The sequence below is a fragment of the Bos indicus x Bos taurus genome, chromosome 23 (genome assembly GCF_003369695.1).
Source record: "Bos indicus x Bos taurus breed Angus x Brahman F1 hybrid chromosome 23, Bos_hybrid_MaternalHap_v2.0, whole genome shotgun sequence".
NCBI lineage: Eukaryota > Metazoa > Chordata > Mammalia > Artiodactyla > Bovidae > Bos > Bos indicus x Bos taurus.
The window spans coordinates 50,051,661-50,069,025 of record NC_040098.1 but is presented as its reverse complement, the minus strand read 5'-3'; the positions used below and the strand labels follow the sequence as shown (position 1 = coordinate 50,069,025).

General features: G+C 46.8%; 1 pseudogene; it reads right to left on the bottom strand.

Moving 5' to 3' along the window:
- Positions 1-7,709: 7,709 nt before the first annotated feature.
- On the bottom strand, positions 7,710-12,663 carry LOC113881981 (annotated as a pseudogene).
- Positions 12,664-17,365: the final 4,702 nt, after the last annotated feature.

Sequence of the window (17,365 nt, the reverse complement as noted above, 5' to 3'; positions counted from 1 at the left end):
TCACATATTGCTGAAGCCTGGCTTGGAGAATTTTGAGCATTACTTTACTAGCGTGTGAGATGAGTGCAATTGTGCGGTAGTTTGAGCATTCATTGGCATTGCCTTTCTTTGGGATTGGCATGAAAACTGACCTTTTCCAGTCCTGTGGCCACTGCTGAGTTTTCCAAATTTGCTGGCATATTGAGTGCAGCACTTTCACAGCATCATCTTTCAGGATTTGAAATAGCTCAACTGGAATTCCATCACCTCCACTAGCTTTGTTCATAGTGATGCTTTCTAAGGCCCACTTGACTTCCCATTCCAGGATGTCTGGCTCTAGGTGAGTGATCACACCATCACGATTATCTTCTCCATTATAGGTTATTACAAAATCTTGAGTAGGTTCCCTGTGCTATGCGGTAGGTTCTTGTCAGTTATCTATTATGAAATAGATGGTAGAGTGCATATGTTAACCCCAAACTCCAAATTCATCTCTCCCCCTATCTTTTCCCTTTGATGACCATAAGTTGTTTACGACGTCTGTGAGTCCATTTCTGTTTTGTAGATGAGTTCATCTGTATAATTTTTAGATTCCGTGTGCAAGTGGCGTCACACGATATCTGCGCTTCTCTCTCTGACTCACTTAGTATGATAATTAGTATGACGATTGCTAGGTCCGTCCATGGTGCTGCGAATGGCATCCTTTTTTAATTCTTTTTTATGGGTGAGTAGTAGTCCATTTTGAATAAATGTGTATGTATATATATATATATGTATATATATATATATGCATATATATATGCCTATTCTATGATTTATGCCTTTTCTGACCCCACACATATTTTTCTCATAATTATTTAATATGTGAAGCCAAAGTCACTCAGTCATTTCTGACTCTTTGTGACCCCATGGACTATACAGTCCATGGAATTCTCCAGGCCAGAATACTGGAGTGGGTAGCCTTTCCCTTCTCCAGGGGATCTTCCCAAGCCAGGGATAGAACCCAGGTCTCCCACCTTGCAGGCGGATTCTTTACCAGCTGAGCCACAAGGGAAGCCCAAGAATACTGGAGTGGGTAGCCTATCCCTTCTCCAGGGGATCTTCCCAACACAGGGATCAAACTGGGGTCTCCTGCATTGCAAGCGGATTCTTTACCAACTGAGCTATCAGGGAAGCATAATAAAAAAAACTTCAATTTGATTTAAATTCTTTATTAAAGGGAATCCACTATACTTCACCCAGGTTGAGTCTTTAATGAGAGGAATTATAGAGAAGATTCTGACCGAGAGGAGCAGTTTGCTTTGCTTCTCCAGGAGGAAGCTCTATGTAAAGACGGGAGAGGAAGTGCAGCTCCCAAAAGTACACCTGCCCCCTGAGAGCAGACGGAGCTGACCAGGTGGCCTGTGAGCTCACAAGGGAGTCTGTGAGCGCAAGACTTCTGTTTCCATGCTGTTTAGTCATGAGAGCAGAGACAGTCAAAGAAGAGATCATTTTGGTGGTTATAAATCTGTGGGTTTTTTAATTCTATTTTATTGTTTGATTTATATATGACCAATAAATGAATTTTTAAATTACTGATGCTGGAAAAGATTGAGGGCAAGAGGAGAAGGGGGTGACAGAGGATGAGATGGTTGGATAGCATCACCGACTCAATGGACATGAGTTTGAGCAAGATCCAGGAGTTGGTGATGGACAGGGAGGCCTGGCGTGCTAGAGTCAGTGGAACTACAAAGAGTCAGACACAACTTCACAACTGAACAACACCGGCAGTTCAGTAGTTAAGACTCTGCTCTTCTAGGGGCACAGGTTTGGGAACTAAGAGCTCACGTGAGAAGTGATGTGGCCCTCCCCCCAAAAAATTAAAAAAATAAAGGAGATGCTTTTTATATTTCACCACTTAGTGTAATGTATGCATGTATATTTATAGACTTGGAGAAGGCAATGGCACCCCACTCTAGTACTCTTGCCTGGAAAATCCCATGGACAGAGGAGCCTGGTAGGCTGCGGTCCATGGGGTCTCGAAGAGTCAGATACGACTGAGCGACTTCACTTTCACTTTTCACTTTCATACATCGGAGAAGGAAATGGCAACCCACTCCAGTGTTCTTGCCTGGAGAATCCGAGGGATGGGGGAGGCTGGTGGGCTGCCGTCCATTGGGTCACACAGAGTCAAACACAAAATGAAGTGACTTAGCAGCAGCAGCAGCATATTTATAGACTAAAAAATCATTTTAAAGAAATTTTCTATCATAAGAGTAAAAAATAAAACGCTATGAGTCTTTCTTAAAAATCATGAGCAATTGTTACTAATTTCTAACTTACATCTGCTTTAAAAGATTCAAAAGATTATCTGGATTCTTCCCTCTTCTTCTGTCCTTGAAGCCTGAAGTACTGTTTTCAAAATTAGATAAGTAATGCTCACATTCATGTGTTCATTCATTCACTCACCCACCAAAACTCTACTGAATGCCTACAAACTCTGAGATACTAAGATAAGAAATAGATCATCAATTTATAGAGATTTACCAACAGCACATCATGATTCCTTTGGGTTTTGGCATTGCTTTTCAGAGCCAAGGAGTTAGCCAAAGAAATGATATTCTAAGTGGCCCTGAGATCATAGGAGATAAAAAGGATTACTGTACTGTGGAGAGATCTCTAGCAGACACCAAGGAATAATGAAACCAGGGAGCCAAGACCTTGTTCCTAGAGGTGTAGGCACTTAGGTTCCAGAAGACACCCAAGGCCATTTGTTTGAGCCAAATGACGCTCTTTTGGACAGCTATCCAATTGTTGCTTATATAATTCCAGCCAAGGATAGAAAATTCCATGGATCATCACTGTCCGCTGTAATTGTTAGGATGATTTTTCTTAAACCAAGGTGAACTCTCCTGCCTGTACTCTTTTCCAGTGATCTCACCACGCCCCATGCTTCCACTGAATGTCGGCCTCTTTCTTCCGGGTCCTCGGCCTAGGAGGATCCAGGTATGATGCCTCCTCGAGATTTCTCCAGTCCACACTCGCCACCCCCAGGTCCTTCATCACCTCCTCACGAGGACTCTTTCCTAACTGCCCACCGCACTTCCTTTGGACACACCGAATTTGTCATTGTCTCCACTCGAACTTAGTGCCAGGGTCACGTGGCATTTTCCACGAGCCGATCACGGTCAGTGTCAGGGGACGATGACTCCCTCCAGCCTTGTCACCTCCACCTGTTCCACCTTCCCCACCGTCGTTCTCTGAATCAACCCTTGCTTGTCTTTCAACACCTGGGCACCTTGGAGAGTCTCGTCGGTGTTCTTAGAATGAAGGTGGCCCAGAAGAACATACATCTGTTTCTCCAGAGGGAGGCTGTGCTGTGTGAACAGGGACACGCCCAGCCCTGTGCTCAGGAGAACAGTTCTTTTTAATTTTTGTTCATTTTTAGTCACTCTGGGTCTTCATTGCCGTGCGAGGGCGTCTCACTGCATGGCTTCTGCTGTTGCAGAGCACGGCTCCAGGCATGTGGGCTATGGTGGTTCTGATGCACAGGCTCAGTTGCTCTGCAGCATGTGGGACCTTCCCTGGACCAGGGATTACCCATCCAGGGTTCCATCTGTCCCCTGGACTGGCAGGCAGATTCCTAACCACTGTACTCCCGGGGAAGTCCTGACAACAGTTCTTTATGTGCTAAGACGTTATGAGGCTTCCTTCCACAGTCCCAGGCAAGAAGACACTGTGGGACATGAGCACTATACAAAATAGCTCTTAATAATAAATAGAAAAATGAATGTGTGTTTGCTGTGACATTCGCCATTCCCTGTGAAATGCAAAATATTCGTAGTGTCAAAATGTGGTACCGGAGGAGCTGTGGGGCCCTGGCTGAACCGCCCAGCTTCTCCGTCCTCAGTCCTTTTTCAGCTCCCTGGCAGGCGTGGCAGTGACAGTCACTTGCTAATCCGCCTCCCAGGGAGAGAGACCTGTGTTGGGCCTGCCGGACGCATGCGAGCGTCCTTGTCACGGGGACTGTGGTTTTGGCAAATGGGAAGAGAACATTATCAAAACAGCACAGCCCAACTCAGACGTGTCCTGCCTTTGCATTCTTCAATTGTTCCCAATATCCCATGCAGAATTTTTAGATGCAGAATGCTTTAGAGGCCACCAAGACTCTCAGAAGAGCCTATTGAGTGTTTTCACATGTTATCCTGGTTCTTCGTCAGGGGTCGTCACCTTACAGCCTCCCTGGAGCAATATTTAGTTTCCATTAGGCAACAAGCTTCGTTTTCATCAGTCCCTCTGTTAGTCACTCACCCCCAAGCTGGTGGCCTGTCCTCTTATCAGATGTGAACACTCTGAGCATCCAGGTAGCAAAGCCCCCAGAAACCCAGGCTCTGCCCTGAGGTCCCAGCTCCCACTGCGGTCTCCGGTCCCCACTGCCTCCAAGTATGGAGTTCTGTGCCTCAACCCTCTTTAACTTCCAACGGCTGAAGAAGAATAAAAGGTACACAAACAACCACAGAAAACAGTAGTTTATTAACCTGGACTGATCCAGAAAGGACTATAAAATGAACACCCTAGCCTGTGGAGGGTCATAAATAACAAAGATAATTTTCCCATGTTTTATGCAAGTATAATTTTTGGTGGTAAACAGTAAGATGATATATACATGTACTTCCTATCCCAAACTGTACACAATTAGCATTTAGAAGATTGTAATTATAGCTTGGTTGGGCTTTTGGTAGGTGCTAAAATTGATTTCTTGGCTGAATTATTTTGCAATAGACTTAAACCACTAATTGTACACCTAAACGAAATTGAGTGTGAACAAATCAAATAACTTTTATTTTACCTTGGATAATAATTTATTGATGCAAATAAAACTCCTTAATTAAATCTGGCATAGCCAGGCCTGTGGAGGCCCACATAAAGGCACTCTGTCACCCAGCTTTAGTGGTGATTTTAATTTTAGAATAATGCTCTGCTATTCTTAGAGAGAATTGTGTGTCTATTAAGGACTGTGGAGGTAGTGAGTTGTTTGAAATCAGTGCCTCTTTGAATTTCAGATGGATTTAGGACAGATCTTTTTGGGAGAAGTGCTACTGATTTATAAATTAGAATTAAATATAGCCAAAACTGAAACATAGGTTACTATTCCTGAAAATAGCCTCTTAATTCAGGAGCTTCCAGAGTCTCTCAAAAAAGAGAAGAAATGGGTCAATTGTGGAGACACACTTTATTCTGATCAATTCGTGTTAGAGACTTGATCAAAGAGAAACGGTTAATACAAGTACATTACTTTCCTAGGGCTGCCGTAACATAGGGCTGCATACCAGACGGCTTAAAAAAAGAAACATCTTGTCTCACAGTTCTGGAGCCTAGAAATCCAGAATCAAGGTGCCAGCAGGCGCCTCCTGTAGCTCCTGGTGGCTGTCGCGTTCCTTGGCATCCTAGGACTTGTAGCTGAATGACTTCCGTCTCTGCCTCTATCATCACACGGCTCCCCCCGGTGTGTGTCTCTGTCTTCCCGTGGCATATAAAGACACCCAGCATCCTGGAATACGACACAGTCCTCCCACTCCACTGCTGTGTGACTTCATCTTCACTAACTACCTGAGCCCAAATAAAGTCACATTCCCAGGTACTGGGGGTTCAGACTCTGACACAGATATTTTGGAGGGGGACATAATTTAACCTTTAATAATAAAAAATATCATTGCTCAGTTCTATGTATCTACTTGGGGAGGCAAACAAATTTAATGAACAACTCACACAAATAAGAATTGCTTGATATGTATATTCTCAGCCTTTTTTAATTCCCCTTAGTCACATCCTAAAGGAGATCAGTCCTGGATGTTCATTGGAAGGACTGATGCTGAAGCTGAAACTCCAATACTTTGGCCACCTCATGCGAAGAGCTGACTCACTGGAAAAGACCCTGAGGCTGGGAGGGATTGGGGGCAGGAGGAGAAGGGGACGACAGAGGATGAGATGGCTGGATGGCATCACTGACTCGATGGACGTGAGTCTGAGTGAACTCTGGGAGTTGGCAATGGACAGGGAGGCACAGCGTACTGCGATTCATGGGGTTGCAAAGAGTCGGACACGACTGAGCAACTGAACTGAACTGAACTGAATCACATCCCAATCGAATATAAAAACGATTATACCCTGAGGGATGTAAAAGGACATGGTGAAACGAAGGCAACTTCTTCCTGTTTCCCCTGAGACTAGAAGAACATGAGGATTCACCTGCAGCAGGAGAGCCCTAAAGCAATTTCCACTTGTGTCAAAATAGTAGAGCACCATGGTAACTGGGAAGCCGCACCAGTCCCCTTCTCTGGGGGGTGTTAGTACCGTGGACGGTTCTTCCCTGCCAGAGATGGATGGACTGGAGACATTTTTGGAAGAAAGTGGTGGATTAGCTCAGGCTTTCAAACTGTTTCCCAGAGCCTTGAAGTTGCATAAGGCACATACGTGGGGTTCATCCATGCGAACCCCTTCACTCTGTAGATGAAAAAGGAAATCGCTTTGTCCTATGATTCTCCAGACATAGAGTATATTTGAGTTCATCAGGCTATTTATATACTTCAGAGGCTTTTTCCTCTCTAATCTTTGGCTCGTAACTAGTCACACACACACACAGACACAGACACACACACACAGAGACACACACAGACACACACAGACACAGACACACACACACAGAGACACACACAGACACACACACACACAGACACACAGACACACACACACACCAACCCCCCCAACCCCCTCCCCCCTCCCCCCCACTCCCACCCCCCACCCCCCCACCGCTTTACCCCCCACCCCCCACCCCCCCGCCCTCCCACTGCCGCCCTCTGCCTTGGGGGCATGGAGTTTTAACCACTGAACTGCCAGGGAAGTCCTGGAGCTGTTTTGTTTTTTGTTTTTTTTTTAAACTTTCACTCAGTAAGTTTAATGACAACACTCAATTCAGTAGAGTACAAAATAGGATAACACACCTTTGGGTAACTGGCAAGTCCTTTATTCTGTATAGTCCTTTTAGGGTTTTATTTTTATACCAATACTGTGATATGCTTAAGATACAGATCAGTAAATAAAAGTATTAAAGATACAAGTACAGAAAATACATTCAATAAATTAAAGCAAAAACCAAAGCTCTGGAACAAGATGAGCCTTAAGCAAAACTGTTTAGATATACCCAGGGAACCACTTTTTTGAGCCTTATCCCAGGTCTCTGGTCTCAGCGACTGCATTTAATATGCACATCAGCCAAGAAAGGCCAGCAAAAGGTTTGTTTTAAAAGGTAAGCAAGTGTAGACTTATTTTGTAATACACAAAGTCTAATTTCAGTAGATCCATTAAATAGAGAACATCTGAGAAAGATCATCAATCGAATAGTCACTCAGTCCAGATTAACGTTAGACATCAGTTTTACAGCATTCTTTTAAAATCTATATAAAGTTCAAATTTTTGACTAGTTTCTTAAACTTTATAGAAAACTCTCTACAATCTCAAGTGCTTATTAACATGCTGCTGCTGCTGCTGCTAAGTCACTTCAGTCATGTCCGACTCTGTGTGACCCCATAGACGGCAGCCCACCAGGCTCCTCCGTCTCTGGGATTCTCCAGACGAGAACACTGGAGTGGGTTGCCATTTCCTTCTTCAATGCACGAAAGTGAAAAGTGAAAGTGAAGTCGCTCAATTGTGCCCGACTCTTAGCGACCCCGTGGACTGCAGCCCAACAGGCTCCTCCGTCCATGGGATTTTCCAGGCAAGAGTACTGGAGTGGGGTGCCATTGCCTTCTCCAGCTTATTAACATAAGCATACATGAAATACCTTTGTAATAGAAACAGTTGGTCAGATGTTACTAAGGTACTATCTATGGTCCTAAAATAGGCCACTTCCAGCTAATAATTATGGATCATCATAACAGCTACATAAATGTATGGTTGTAAACAGAACCGCTGTGTACATGAGCCATACTTGAGGCTCCAGTAGTCATAGGTATGAGCTGACCACAGGACATCCATTTCTGAAGCTTCCACTGTGTGCGTGGCCGAAGGACGACCTTTAGGATCTTCCTCAGTGCACACAGAGAAGAGCTCAATTATTCTCTGGTACGTTTCATCCAGTTCTTCCATGTTAATAGGCGGCCTCATTCCCAAAGCTGCATAGTATGCGTCATCATCAAAGTCACTTTCATCAAAAGTTTTATCATCATCATCGTCTGGAAGACTGATGTGTGGAATAGATAAAGTCATCATTTCCCACTGAGCAAGGCCAAAGGCTAGTATGTCTGCCTTGTCGGTAATAATACCATCCTCCTCCAGAGCTTCCTTAGGTCTCCAAGGCTCAGTGCCAACGGAACAGGTCTCAGGGGCAGTCACAGTCATGTTTTCATCCAATGATAGAGAGACTCCTACATCACAGATTTTAATTGTTTCAAAGTCACCTTTAATAACAACATTTGAAGACTTTATGTCTCCACGGAGCAGTTTCTTATCTTGGTGTAGATGCTTTAACCCTCTTACCATGTTCAAAGCAACTTTTAAAAGTATGGCTGCTGGAAAAGGATCTTGGCTGTCTTTATTTTGTTCTTCCATTAAGTCATTCAGAGACTTTTCACCTCCATATTCCAAAGCAAGACAACCATCGCCAGCTTCAGTGAAAGCTATAACGCTTGGATGATTGGGGCTTTTCAAATTCTTAGCTTCATCAGTTAGTCTCTTTAGATACATACTCTGATAAACATCATTACATCTAGGATTAATCTTTTTCACAGCCCAAGGAGAATGAGACAAACCTCTTGGAGATCTTTTCATAAGGTAGACAATTACTCCAGTACCACAGCCAAGCCTCTGCATAAAAGGAGAGGCAGGGATATTTACACATGGACTTAAACATCATGCAGATTTCCTTTTTTCACATCATCTGCTTGGTGTCTTGAAATTATTGGTTTCTTCCACTGTAATAATCGCTCAAGGTCTGGAGCCACAAGGCAGGACGACGAGACGTCCAGGGAAAGGCTGTTTTGAAAACTGGTCCCGAGTGCCCCAAACAGTCTGCGGCCGCCTGGGGGTCCCACCTGCCAACACACGGACTCGGCAACTGTCGTTGTGAATCCGCCGGGCTTTTCCCAGGAGCTGGTTTTTAAATAGGAGTGTTTTCACAGTAAATAGTCCCTGAAATGGAACGGCCATGACCTCGGTCTAGAACCCTCGATATTCTGCACTGCCAGTCTCCTACCGGGGCTTGTCTAAGGTCCCTCACAGCATCTTATTCCACTCTGGATACGTCTAGCACCGATGGAGCTGATAAATTATGTGGCCTCAGTGGCAGGATGGGCTGCACTGAAACCTAGAATTTCTGGAGAGCCCCTTATACTGTGGGCCCCACTCAAGCCTCACTCAAGAAATAGTATCAAGTGCAATATAGGCTGCCCCCCAAATCCAAAGTGTCCCCAAGCCACGGACCATTTTATACGAGGTAATCATTTACCTTAGAGGGCATCCCCGTAAGAGGCACCGACCTCTTAGATCTTCATCAGTATGGCAGGACTTGGGAAGCTTAAAGAATTGTTATGTTCTGACACACGCATTTCACTCTAGCCTCCAAAGCCCTCACCACTTCCTATCTGCCCTTCCAATTAGCATGATGCCAGGAGCACAGTAGACCAGCATGGTATTCTGGGGACTGTCAAGACGACAGAGAGCAGGAGGGTGAGTGTGTCCTTGGGGACTCACTTGGGATAAGGTGGTGAACCTGCACTTCGGTCCTTTTGATGAAACGCAGCTGCTTTGGCTCTCTCTCCCAAGAAGGTTTTAAAAGAACTCACTGCCAGATGGATAGTCGCAACCCAAGTACCAAAGGCAGTGTTGATCTGTTCTGGTTTAGATTAGATACCAGCTCTGATTCAGCAGCTACATTTGGGACTACTCATTGGGTAAGTTTTTGGTAATCTACAATCATTCATGAAAATCCAGGGCTTCCCTGGGGTCTCAGTGATAAAGCGATAGCCCACCTGCTCAGACTTCCCTGGTAGTCCAGTGGGTAAGACCCTGAGCTCTTGATGCAGGGGTCTTGGTTCAATCCCTGGTCAGGGAACTAGATCCCACACACCACAGCTAAGACCTGGCAAAGCCTAGACAAATAATCAAACAAAATATGAAAAATAAATGCAGGAGCTGCTGGAGACTTAGGTTCGATCCCTGGGTCAGGAAGATACCCTGGAGAAGGAAATGGCAACCCACTCCAGTTTTCCTGCCCGGGAAATCCCAAACATGGGCAGAAGAGACTGGCAGGCTATAGTCTATGGGGTCACAAAGAATCGGACACATCTTAGCAACTGAGTACGCATCCGTGAAAATCCATCTGAGTTTTGCGGAAACCATAACAGATGGATTGAATGGGGGTAAGACGGCAACCTTCACCCGTGTTCATTAGATTCCCGAGGGTAGCGCCGATCTCAGCCATTCCGTAGAGATTTGCTGTCTTATCTGAGGTTGGGGGTCACCTTCTGCAGTTTCCACTTGTTCCTTCCTGTCTTCTTGGTTGGGTTTCTGCCAGCTGCTCAGCCTATACATTCCAGGCGGCATCCTGGGACAGAGGAAGTGACCACAGGGTTCTCAGACCCTCAGAACCGCAGGGAGACGAGCCTGGGTGCTCTGCTATTTTTCTCTTGAGCTATTTGCCAATTTATTTGCAGCAGAAAAGCTGTGAAGATAAGCAGGAAGTGACTGCTCTGAGGCTGAGAAGCTCAACAGAGATTTCAGCAGTCTGATAGTACTGCAAAGACAGAACTTTGGATTCAGCGTCTACCCACGAGGAGGGGTCCTTGAAGGAACCCCTGGCTGGCAGGTGGAACCCCAGCAGTAAGGGCGAGTGAGAAATGAACCAGCCTCTGAGGTTGAAACCATGTTCTGGATCAGCTCAATCACAGATTAGATTAAAGTGCTCTGTTTGCCAGAAGCACAAATAAATCCTTTCAGGAAAAAAGACATCATTCACAGCTCTTACAAGTTTCCATGCACAGTACTGGTATCCAGCCCAAAGAGCAAAAATAGACGATAGAAAAAAACCTGCTGCTAGCAGATATGCAGGTGCATTGACGTGAATTTTAAATGACAGTGATTAGTAATAAAGAAAATAGAGTAAATGGTGAAAATAGAGTAAATGGTGGAAATAGAACGGCTGGAAATCTGATGAAATGAACCAGCTATTGCTATACACTGAAATGTCACTGAAAAAAAAAAAAAGCCAGACATAAAAGACTCATATAATTGCTCTATAGTCATATAAATTAAAAAACAACAACTGGGGGCTTCCTTGGCAGTCCAGTGGGTAAGACTTCATCTTCCAGTTCAAGGGGTGTGGGTTTGATGGGAAAGCTAAGATCCCACATGCCTCATGGCCCAAAAACCAAAACACAAAAGAGAAGCAATATTGTAACAAATTCAATAACAAATTTAAAAATGGTCCACATCAACCTCCCAAACCAGCCCCCCTCCAAAAAAAAACCCCTAATCCACACTGCTTAAGGCTACTCACCTTTGGAGAAGAGGGTGGGGGCTAGGAGGCACAGTGAGGCCTCTGACTCCCATTCAGGCGGCAAGTGTGTTCTTTTTGAGAATATTTATCAAACTCGACACGGAGAACTTATACATTTTTCCATAAAAGTTAGCCAAAAGAGAGACAGAGAAGCAGCTGCGTGGCTTCAGGCTTGAAGGTACAAATAATTGGTATGTTAGAGAGTTCGGAGGGCCCTTTCCACTTCAATTGCTCCTGGTCTATTTCGAGCCACCATCGGCTCTTGTCTGGGTTCACGTGGAGCCTCTGACCTGACCTTCCTACCCCAACCTCTGTCCCCTGGAGTTTACTTTCAACACAGACACAGAGGATCCTTTTGAGATGAAAGTTTGTGGTGTGGCAGCTCTTCTGAAACCCTGCAGTGGGCTCCTAGCTGCCCCCGGAAAAAGGCCGAGGTCTTCCCTGGGGCCTCTGGCCCTGATCACTTCCGGCCCCATCTCTCACTGCTGGCCCTGGACCCTGGAGCAGCCAGCCCGGCCTCCTCCCTCCTTGGATGTGCCAGGCGCCACCCTTCAGGCCTTGGTCCTGGCCCCTCCCCTCCTGGCTCCCTCCTGCACGTCGGGCCATGGTCCCTACACTCGTCCAGATGTTCTTGCCCCCTTTTCCTGCTCGACTTAATTTTCCTCTCCATAGTTACCACTTTCTAACATGTTTTACAATGTCCTTTTCTTCTCATACTCATAACTCATTATCTCTCTCCCCTGCAAGGCGATGGACTTCACAAGGACAGGATGGTTTTTTGTTCACTGGGTGTATTCTATGCATAGAACAGCGCTCAACACAAAATAGATGCACAATAAATATTTTAAAATATATGTTGATGATGCAGAAGCAGACGGAGAAGCAATCCACAGATAAACAGGTAACTCCAAAAGAGAACTGGGGCCAGATATTAGATTTTTTGTCTCTAAGCTACTCATAGTTACAAGCTGTAATTAAAATGTGCATGTTTATATCGATAAATCTCTGCATTCTCAATGGTCTGTTTCCGCAGTAAACAATCCTATTCAGTTTTGCATTGTTGCAAGAGGTTGGACACTCCATCAAGCTAAGTTAGGGGCTTCCCCAGTGGCTCAGAGGTGAAGAATCCGCCTGCAATGCAGGAGCCACAGGAGAGGCGAGTTCGACCCCTGGGTCAGGAAGATCTCCTGGAGGAGGTCATGACAACCCACTCCAGTGTTCTTGCCTAGAGAATCCCACAGACCGAGGAGCCTGGTGGGCTACAGTCCGTGGGATCGCACAGAGTCAGACACGACTGAAGCGACTTAGCAGGCACGCAGAGCTAAGAGTGCATCCTCTGTGTTGTCCCCCCCTCGCTGGGCCCCGAGGAACCTGCGGAACCAGTGGTGCCTCAGTTTCCTTGTCGTGTGGGATGGGCTGCCACGACACGCGTACACCCACAGACCCCTCGTGCGTTCAGCAACGGTCTCTCGGGTACCTGTTGTGTTTCCAGTGCCCTCCTAGACTCTGGGGCACTTGAGTTATTCCTCACTACGTATTTATTGAGGTCCACTCACCCAGCTAGTACAAAACAGAGCAAAGCGCCTGCCCCAGAGCTCACACTGCAGGGAGGAGACAGTGGTGGAGCAAGGCACAAGAAGCACACGTTTGGCAAGCTAGAGGGAGACGGGGCTTCGGGAAAAATCCAGAAGACGGAGGGGCCAGAGGGATGCGTTGGGTGGGGGTGGGGCAGGTGCAATCTTCCCATCACAGAGTCTTTTCTTTTTTAAAATAAAGTCACTTTCCTTTTTGAATTATTTAAAATTTTTATTTACTTACTTGTTTTCGGCTGTGCTGGGTCTTCACTGCTGTGCGGCCTTTTTCTCTACTTGTGCTGAGTGGGGGTTACTCTCTAGTTGCAGTGCGTGAGCTTCTCGTTTCGGTGTTGTTTTTTCTTTTTTTTTTCTTGTTGCAGGGCACAGGCTCCAGGCAGCCTTCAGTAGTTGCGGCTCCCGGGCTCTAGAGCACAGGCCCGGTACTCATGGTGTATCGCTGCCCTGTGGCATGTGGGATCTTTACGACCCAGGGATCCGACCCGCGTCTCCTGCACCTGCTGCATTGGCAGGCGGATTCTTTCCCTCTGAGCCACCTGGGAAGCCCCTCATCATGGCAGCTTGAGCTTGGGGATGACCCGTGGTGCCTGCCTTCCAGGGCTCACAGCAGAGTGCCTCTTCCAGGACATGTGGGCACAGCGTGGACTCCAGGGCTGACCTCTGCTGTGGTTGCAGATGGCACTTTGCTATGGCGGGAGAAGTCTGAATGTGAGGCCTCGTGAGCCTGCAACACGCCTGCCGGGTCAGGGGTCGCTGACTCAGCTGCCCACAGTCAGCAGGCCTGAGGAGGTGCCCTGTCCTAGACCAGGGGATCACTTCCTTCTCTAGTGAAGGCGGTGACAAAGGCTGGGCATTTACAGGATGGGAGAGAATTAGCCTCGTGCCGATGTCTAAATCTGCACAATTTGAGAACTAGAGTAGACTCAGGTCCAGAGAGGATAAAACGCTCATTTTGTGACTGTCATAGTTACAGACTTTCCAGAAAAGGAGAAAAATCCATTATCTCCTCTAAAGGATGTGATAGGCAGTTTCTGCTAAATATTGCATCAAAGAAACTTGAACCAATTCTCCGCGCTGAGTTTATGGTGCCATCTACGGCTCCCCTAAGAGAGTAAATGATGATGGAGTGAGGAATATTTACCAAAACCGAAAGTGGGAGCCATTTATTTAGTCATTAACTGTGAGACTGGCAATGCTAAAATTATTACGCTGAAGAAACTCATTTCTTAAACACATAAATAACCTCCAGCACATCATTTAAAGGTTTCCGTTTTCACTGTTCATTTAAAAGGAGAGGATTAGTTAAATAATCCTAACTCCATTAAGGTTTTATTTTAGGGAGATAGGAACATTTCCATAGACGAGGAGGCTGGGGGAGCCGCCCCCGTGCACCAGGAGTAATAGAGCTTCCTGTGAAGAGGGGGCTTGAGTGTTCCTCAGGGGGTTTCTCCAGAGAAGCTGTCGTCGTTCACTGAAGAGCGGTAAAGAGAACAAGCCCTTTGTTTAATCTGGAACTTTCTCCTCTCCTCTGTGCCTGCCTTCATCTGCCCCTTTTCTTTCTTTAGGATTGAGGTCAGCTTCTGCAACCTCCAGGCCGCAAAATCCCAGCACGTCCTTCCATCCTCCTCGCTCACCTGTGACACCAGGGTCTGAGCTGCACACGGCTTTCCTCCTTCTCCCCACCTGAATGTGCTGCCTCTTCTAGCAGCGCAGGAGGCAGACCCTCAACAGCAAGCTGGAGCCGATAGGTGTCCCGGTGACTCTTTTTTTAGATTAATTGTTACTGGAGTATCGTTGCTGTACACACTGTATTATTTCTACTGCACAGCAAAATGAGTCAGCCACACGTGGACAAGAGTCCCCTCCCTCCTGGACTTCCTTCCCATTCAGGTCCCCGCAGAGCGTTAAATAGAGTTCCCTGTGCTGCACAGCAGGTTCTCATTATGTATCTACTTTATATACAGGACCAACAGTGTACATGTGCCAATCCCAAGCTCCCAGTTTCTCCCACCCTGCCCTTTACTCCTTGGTACCCATATTGCTGGAGAGGGTGTGGAGGAAAGGGAACCCTCAGGCGCTGCCGGTGGGAGTGTGAATTGACGCAACCACTATGGAGAACAGTGCGGGACTTCCTCAGAAAACTGAAACCACAGCTAGCCTGTGACCCAACAGCCCGCTACCGGGCGTATATCCAGAAAAGCCGCAACTAAAAAGGTGCATGAGCCCCAGTGTGCATAGCAGCACTGTTCACAGGAGCCAGGACACGAAGGCAATCTAAATGTCCGTCATCAGAGACGCGGGTAAAGAGGACGCCGTACCAAATCATTCTGGATACCATTCTGGGCACTTCCTGTGTGTTAGACAATTTGATATGAATTACCACTAAAACTTTCCCAAGCGTCTGCTTCCTCTGAGTTCACGAGGCATGGACCCTCTTCTGCCTGAGATGGGTTCTGAGAAATAAAGTAAAGATTTCCATCTCTTTACTGTCTTCTCTCTTTGAAACTGTAACATCTTTAGTAGCTTTAATTACCATCAGGACCACAGAGAGTGTCAAGGATCGACCTGGAGGAGGGTTCTGTAGCGATAGATGCAGGGATAAAATGATTTAAATGACTTGCTTTATTTTTCCTAGTTAAAGAGCCATGTTTGTACATATTGGGAAATGTAGAAATTAAAAATAGGCAAAAGGAAAAATAAACTCTATCATAAGCCCTCTCAAGGGAACAGTTCAGTTGACAGCCTTCTCGTATTTGTATCCACACATATGTCTTTTCCTTTTTCCAAGAATGGAATCATTTTGGACCCACCAACCCACAGCATGCCTTTTCACTTACAAACACATCTTCAGTGTTTTCTCATGTCTTTGCATTTTCTCCTGCACGTACTTTGGACTGATCTGCTCTTCTTGACTTCGGTCTTTTTAAGTCCTGGATCCCCTGTGGGGGCAAATTCTGCCAGCCCCACCTTCACAACCGACCCAGAACCCCACCTCTACTTGCACCCTGGTCCAGGGCACGCTCATCTCACGTGTGGAATATTGCAACGCTTTCTTGGGGCGCTCCACTCTCTGAACGTGTTCCTTGAGTCCGTCCCAACATTCAGCACAGAGTGGTCTTTGGAAAACTGGACTTCACGTTGCTCCTCTGCACAAACCTGCACGGCTTCTTCCTGCGCGGAGGAGACGGTGAGGTCGTCACTGAGGTCAGACTTCCTGCGTCCCCTCCCTGCCTCTTTCCCTCTCACTCACTCCACTTGACGGCAGTGGTTCCCCTGTTCTTCCTTGAACATGCTCCAGCCTTAGGGTACGTGATTGGCAGTGGCTTCTTTCTAGAACATTCTGTCCCCATCACCTCCCCATCTGCTCCGCAGAGAGGACGTAGGCATGAAGAGCATAAATGGACGATCCTCTGGCTTGCCATCTGGGGCATAATCATTTCCCCTCAGGCTTCTTGGGCACTGCTGCTTAGACCTCTGCCCCCAGCACGCTTCCCACGCAGAGACCCTTGCTCTCCCTGGGAGCTGGGTGGTGAGGAATTGGTCCTCCCACAAAGATGCTTGTCTCTGGCTCCTGGGAGGTCACCTCCCTGCCTGATCAGAGAGTCTTTGCTGTTCACCGCGGGCTCCTTGGACCTCACATGACCGTATATGCTAATGGGGGTGGAGTGGCTCACGACCCTGGGGCCAAGTGATACCAGCCCCAACTCCGCAGAGAGGGGACTGGACTGGGGTTCAACCTCGGGCGCCACTGGTCCATTGCTTTTGCCTTCGTAACAGGTGAGCGTCCCAGGCTGGGATACCTGACGCAGACTGTCACACGTGATGCTGTTAATAAGAGGGTGGGAATCCTGAGGACAGCGGAAGCCTCGTGGTCGGGACCCCAGCTCTACCTTGCGTGTGTCTGTCTGGTTGCAGTCTTTTCCCCACAACAAACTATAGTTGTGAGGGTAACAGTTCCAGTGAGTGCTGTGAGTCCTTCCCGTGACCTATTGACATAGGGGCTGTTTCGGAAAGCTCCTGACCTTGAAGGTGGTGTCAGAAGCCAGGGAAGCCTTGGGGGCTGTTCGCTCAGACTTGGAGCTTGACTGGCTCCAGCTAAGGCCCTGTCTGCCTCTGAATCGCCTTTAGACAACAGACAACCCTCCATTACCTTGTGTTAATAATCCAGGTGTTCCACCGTCATCCCAAGAAATGGTCACATGCTCTTAACAAAGGTCGGTCTAGTGAAGGCTATGGTTTTTCCAGTGGTCACGTATGGATGTGA